Genomic DNA, 7191 nt, shown 5'->3' with positions numbered 1-7191 from the left:
TCGCAGAGCGGCAGGAGTCACTACGGACAGAAGGGACTGGGGAGTTCAATTAAAGAGCCCCGGTGCCAGCAGGGTCAAATGAAATCGTTAACAGGCAAGGGAGAGCCCTACTGCAGGGCATGGGAAAAAGAAACCCACCTGGCTCATCAGGGATGCGACCGACCCCTCATCTGCCCTGATGTGTGCAGCCCCACTGGCTCCCTGCCTTGGCTTGGACCTCCCGTGGTTTGCTCACCCCACAGCACAAGCTCCCATTCCCATTCCCTCTCCCCTCCTGCACCCCCACACCCCCATCCTCAACCAGCAGAGGATGTATATGGGGTCCCCAGTGCACCCCAGTGGGACTTCCACGGGATCCTAGCCCCCAGCACACGTGGTGGGGCAGCAGCACGACCCCAAATCGGGGCTTGGCTCAGCCACCAGAACCCCAACACAGGGGCTGTGCTATGCTCTTTTTGATCCTGCTGGAGTTGGCCACTGCATTAGGGGAAAAAAAAAAAAAAAAAAAAAAAAAGTGTCTGCAGTTACACTAGTCACTATTTTTCTCTTTATTCTCCTGTCATTTTCCTAGAAATCCATAGTCACCCACCTCTCCGCTGCTAAAGTGGCGCTGGGCCTGACATCCTTGTGCTACTGACGGGAAACATGTGTTGAGATGGCACATTATCACCAGCAACATCCCTGGGGAAGGAGCCCTGCAGAACTCACTGTGAAAGCACAGGGATTAGCAGTGCTGCAGGAGTGATCCCAGCTCTCCGACTCGGATCCCCCCCTTCACAGCTCAACCTGGCAAGGAACAACAGTTGCCTTGCTCTCAGCCTCCCATCGCAAAGCCCAGGTCATCCTGACTTGGGTTAATCACGTCTCTGGTTCTGAGGAGACAAACATCTAAAAATAAAAAAATAAAAACGCAGCGGCTGATACAACATCCTCTCAGCCAAGGTCAAAGGTTGAGGTCCATCCCATGCCTCTGGTACAACAGGCTGGTTTGTTCAAGTTAAATAACAATCAGCTTCAGCCCTTGCCCCAAACCCAAGCCAAATTTAATACAACATCACCAAGGGTTCAACTCTGAGCATGTCATCTCTGTTTTAATGCCCTTCCACACTCCCAGGGCAACTGCAGGATGTCACAAGTGACACTGGCTGCAGCACCTCCAGGACATCAGTGGGGTGGAAGAGGCCAAGGGACGAGGGCTCCTGCTTGTTGTCCTCCAGTTTTACATGTTACTGTCTCACAGCCACCACCCGTATGGGCAGAGACCCCAGTCCCTATTTCTCCAGGCTGTCAGCACCCCCTTTTCGTGAGCTCGGTGAGGTCCTGGAGCAACCCACAAACAGCTCTGCAAAACACCATTTTTCTTTTATTTTCCTGGGGTGGGATGGAGTTAACAGAGAACAAAGTGAGTGAGTTGTGTTGACACAGGCACTATGGGAAATGTAATTAAATTGCAGATAAAGAGAATTGTATTTTACAGGGTAATATTTTAGAAAGCTTCTGTGAGATAGAAGAGGTTTATAGCAAATTCCTCCTAAAATGGCCCTCATGTTTCTGACTATTCTCTACCTTCTATTTAAAACCTTTTAATAAAATAACTCATTTTGATATTAGGTTTGAATCCCATCCAAAATTTTAAATCTCTAAAAAATACCTTAAAGCAGTTTCCTCGTGACCTGCTAACAGCAGACACAAACACATGTGGCACTGGAACTGTTGCCTGTCACTGGACAGGGTGGAAGGGAATTTGCCAGCCAGTTCCCTGGACAAGAACATCACCTCCAGGGTCCTTTTCACCCTATTATTTAAAATGCCTCCCTGCCTATTACATGTATTTTATCCATGCCCCTACTGATCATCATTTGAGCAGTTTTTACCCCAAAACTTCTTCCTGACCAAACATCTCCACTGGTTTCATTTGGTCCCAGCTTCTGCCACCCAAATACTAGAGCTGCATAGCCTGAAGACATCCGTTCCTTCCAGTACAGCTGCACAAACACCAGAGATACCCAGCCAGCCCAGCTGGTATTTGCATGGTTTCTGCCCCCCCAGGGCGGATAACACTCCCCAGGGCTGGCAGCTGACCTCTCTTCTCACTTTGGGGCTACAACATCAGAGAGCAGCTACGCTGACTACCTTATTTGCTTGGCTGACATCTCCGGTGGGCTTGCCTTGAATAAACTCCTTCACCTTGACATTTAAGCAGACTACTCTCTGTCTTCTCACTCTTGTTCTATTTCCTCGGGGGGCTGTGTGCCTCTCTGGGATTCCATTATTTCATGCTTAACTAGCTGTCATGCTGGGCCTGTCGCTTCCACTCCTCGTTTCTGACTTCAAGGCCTTGTCATCTTTACAGTGATCCACGCCACAAGGCATTGAACTTCTGTGGGACTGTGTTTGCTCTTACTTTGTGACCTTCCCTGGGCCTGTGCCAGCATCTCTCTCTCCTGGCACTGTGAGCCAAGGAGCTTGTTTTAGGGTGTGCTTCATGGCTTGCGAGTCCAAGTGGTTTTAGCCTGGCATCAAGAATGTGTTTCTTCAGCCTGCTGTGACATTTAACAGCTACATCCCCACAGCTGAGTTCATTTTTTGGTTGGTTTACATAAGATTCTGTTGCTTTTGCAACCTCTCTAGAAAGAGCTCTGTGATGAAGGATCTGTGACCGACCAAGTACTTGGGGTAGCCACTTCCCTGCAGCACACACTGCCTCAGGAACGCAGGTGATCTGCACGATGCAGAGCCTGCCTTTGGCTCAACCACAAGCCTCAGCCCTGGTGGACTTCTGCTGCATCCCGAAGGAGCTTTGGTTTTGTTAGGCTTTTTTTTTTGCATGTGTCTTTTTTTTTGTTTTGTTGTATTTTTTGCTGGAGGACTGGAAGGAACAACTGCTCTTACCATGGAGTGAAAATCCTACAAAGCTACTTGTGAGATGAAGCATTGTTTGGTCTCCTCTGACACCCAGGAATTCCAAATTTGTCCAAAAGCCACGCTGGTACCTATGTGGGCCCAAGCCTACGGTAATTCAAATCGGTAATTAATTTGCCTCCAGAGTGTGCTGTTTCCACCACTGTTTACGATGAAAGCTGTTAATGTTAAAAGTAGTTAGTAACTGGCAGCTAACACGCAATGCTCTGCTCACCATCAGGCTGCCTGCCTGTTTTAGGATCCAGGGTAAAACACACTTGGTCCAGTACAAGGTGATTGCCTGGGCAAAAGAGAATTACAGCTCATCTCAACAGCTTCCTAAGCTTCAAGACAAATCACAGACTATCTTATTAGAAGAACCACAAGAGCAGCTTCCCCTTCCAAAAAGAAGCTCCCGTAGCATCAGGAAACACACAAAGAGAAAAAAAAAATAAGGGGTTATTTTTTCTGTTCACCTTAAGCCTCAAATCATTCTCCACATCAGCCCTGGCAGGCAGGAAATCCTGAAGGGTCAAACAAGGAGAGCTTGAGTTTGAGGGGCAGGTGAGGAATCCACACAGCTGATATCTTGGATAGGAGGGGGTATTGACAAAAGAAGCCACTTCTCCTGCAGTAACGAGGCAGGGCAGGAGATAGGAGACACCCACTGAGTTGAATTCCCCTTGAAAATAAAAGGCTGTTTAAAAATAAAAACGAGTTACATAAAGCGTGCTCCGTTGTTCTGTCTCCGGCTTAGCTCAAGAGGATGGCAGCTATTTCAATTCTCCCCCGTGTCAGTGATAAAAGTGTCTGCTGGACACGTGTTGCGATGGCTGCAGCAGAGCAGATGCCTCCAGTGTGAGATGGCTCCGGGCCCCGGCCGGCGTGCTCCGACTCCCTCCTCGATTCCTCCAGGCAGGTAGGATGCAAAACCAACAGCTTAGCAGTGTGGGAGGCTCCAGGCTGAGAGGGGCACTGTGCAAGACAGGAATCAAAGAATTTCCCCCTTAATGCACTTTACTGCGATTCCATAATTGTTCTCAGAGGAAACGCTCCCGTGCCCAGGAGCAGTTACACGCTAAGAAAGGCGTCGGTGCCTCGGCGTGTGCTTTGGAGAGGATCCTGTTAAGTGTGGAGCAGGGAGGCAGAAAGGATTGGACTTGACAGAGCTGCTCTGTGCAGCCTTGGAGTCCTCCCAGCTTTCAGCATCGCTGCTGCTGTCAATATGGCAGCGTCTGTAACGCAGTCGGTGGGGATCTGAGACAGATCCACCCCGACAGACAGCACCCCACAACGATCCCCTGCTGCAGATGCTCCATCCCTGGTAGGTTTTGGCTGAGGGCTGATGCTTGAACACAGGCCAGGGAGCGAGCCCTGCTGACGGACGGGGTTCATTTTCTGCTGAGAGATCACTCAAGGTGCTTGCAAGCAGCCTGCATTTTGCGAGCTGAACGCTCTGCCAACCCGCTCGTTTACTGAATGGCAGAAATCATCCCCGAGATCTGCGGGCTGCAGTCACAAATCCATTTATGATGGACAAGGTCTGTGATTCTTTGCTCTTATCGCTGCTGTTTCAAAGCCTCGGGCTTACAGGGCATCCAGGTCCCAGAGAAGGATTTGCTGGGGTTATCAGCCACTACACGGGGAGGCGACGTGGCACCAGGAGGTCACTGCAGCAAAACACCTGAGCACGTGCTCGACTTGAACCATGTGAGCAGCTGAATGAACACTTGCATGATGAAACACAAACAGAGTAAACTGCCCGGCTGAGCTGGGATTCCTCTCTCATCTCTGGAGGCTGCTGCTCCAGCCTTAATTAAAACATAAATGAAGCGAGTTAGACGGGCTCATCCTCTTCTCCAGCAGATGGTGGTTCTTTCATAAGAATGTGTGCTGCACCCAGCACAAATCGCTCCTCGGGAGGCTGGCTGGCAATCGTTGCTTGTGTCCTGACAGCCCAGATAGAGATGCACGCCGCAGCGCTGCCAGTGCCTGCACTGCTCAGACCCTAAGGACCGGGCAACATCTCCAGAGCTGCGTGGAAGGACTGCAGGGCAGGAGGCCAGACTTGTGCTGCCAGAGCAGGAAAATGAGCCCCAATTCTTCCCCCACCTGCAAACACTCCTGCCATCTGCAAGTTTCTGCTCCAGCCTTTGCTCAACGTGGTTCTCTCTCCTCCAACACGTTTTCCTTTTGCTCCAATTAGCCTTATTTTTAACTGGCTCAGCCCTGGTGTTAGTCACAATGTCACAAATACCCTGCGTGCAAAAATTCAGAGGAAAAAACAATCCACCATTTTAAAGCACCAACAATAGCAAGGGAAAAAATAAATAAATTTAAAAAAAAAAAAATCTTGCAGCTACAGGCACCAGCACAGGCTAACATTTTCTTCCAGCATCAAAGGCCCACCGCTAATCCAATTGAAATGGAGATCACCCCCAGAACCAGCCCTGCTCCTCGTATCAGCACAGCCAGGGGTGGGCTGGGGGTTAAGGTAAGAAGTGCACCGCTCTCTATCCCTTCCTGTGTCCCTTTGACCATTCACAGGAGCCACAGGAAGATTAACACACCAGAAGTGCTGCCCTGACATTATCAGGGGTGACACCTGAGCAGCACCCTTCCTGCTTTGCCTGTGGAGCCATCCATCCCCACAGAAAACTGGGGCAGGACCAAGTCAAATCCCCCCTCGCAGAGCCTCATATCCGAGCAGAGAGCCACCAGGCCCTGCATCAACCCCAAAAACAAGAGCTAGGGGGGTGGGTTATGAAAGGGAGGGAAGGGGGAGAAGGGAGAGCGCTCTCAGATGCACACAGCCGAGCAGACAGAGGCTTGCATAGGATGGCACTGCCTGACTTGCTCTCATTATTGCCGCAGGCTGGCTGCTGGAGAGCTCGCCAGCATCCGCTGCTGGCTGGGGGCACGGCAGAGAGAAGGGACAAGGAAGAGATTAGGTCCTCACGGACCAGCAGAGCAAGAAAAACTGCCAGCTCAGTGCTGGGGCCTTTGTGGTCTTTGTTTGCTTTTATCTGGGAGGGAAAGGGTCCTACCTGAGAGAAGGAAATGATTGTGCCGATACAGAGTTCAGTTTTAGCTTGGCTGCTCCTTTCCTCCCTTGGAAATCAAAAATCTTCAACCCCAGTCCTCCACAGCTGTGTTGAGGGATGCAGTAGGACTAATCTGACCCGAAGCTGATACAGACAGCATTGCATCAGCACAGCCAGAAAGCAAGCAGCACATACCCAAAGCTCCTACATTGAAATCTTAGCCTCTGCCCATCATTCCCATTACCTGCATCATGCTAATACAGGTCCAGAGGCATGGCAGGGGTGCTGGAGGCTGTGCAGAGCTGCCTGCAGTCCCTGACACCGCTGATCTGCTCTAATAACAACCCCAAAAAGCCAGGAATTCACAGATCTAGCCCTAATCATCCCTGAAGGGGATTCCACATATTTAATAGCACGCTTTTCAAAAGCATCATGTGCTCAGAAGTGCAGGCCAGCTTGCAGGGAAGAAAAAGCTTTGTGCCTAATGCCTCTGTCAGCTTTTGAAAAATCCCACACCTCTTCCCTTCTTCTGTCCTAATGCCTCACCACTCTGAGGTTTTACTTGGGGTGCTCAGTTTGGCCAGAATTAAACTAAAAGAGAGGCCAGATGGTTGAGGTATTACGGCCTCCCCTGAAAACTCCCAGTCACCTGTTTATCAGAGCTCCTTACTGTAAGGTTTTCAGAAAAGACACGGAGATCTAGCCTCACGGCTGACTGCTAATAAAATCAATAGGTGTGATGCGCTGAATTATGAGCACAGAAAGTCTCCAATGCCCTCCACAGCAGTTACCCTGAGAGCACACCGTGCTGCCAGCTCCGTCTCTAAGTGACAATATATATGTGCTCAGCAGTACACCGTTAACACTCACCTGAGATCACACATGTCTACAGCAGAGTAGGACAGGACCAGGCCCTACTAAGCAAAATCCAGCACCCAGACAACGTGTGTTGGGCTGGGCTCAGGACTCTGGCGTCCAGCTCCAGGAAATGGCTCCCTTGTGGGCTTGTGCTGCCTGGTGTCTGAATATATTTCAAGTCACTGTCCCGCCGCAGACAGACACCAGCAGCAGCTGGATCCCTTCAGGCTGGCTGAAGAAGGGAGTCGTATCACTGGAGAACGGATTCCTGCGCACCCCCTTGCAGTCCTGCACATCTATATTACTTCAGTAATAAATCCAACCTGAGTCTCAGCAAATGTAAATCACTTTTCTTACACCCCAGGGCTGGGAGATTTCTTAGTGTCAT

The sequence above is a fragment of the Aythya ferina genome, assembly GCF_964211825.1.
Source record: "Aythya ferina genome assembly, chromosome: 8".
Taxonomy (NCBI): Eukaryota; Metazoa; Chordata; class Aves; order Anseriformes; family Anatidae; genus Aythya; species Aythya ferina.
The sequence above is the reverse complement of the archived record's forward strand: the minus strand, read 5'-3'. Positions refer to the sequence as shown.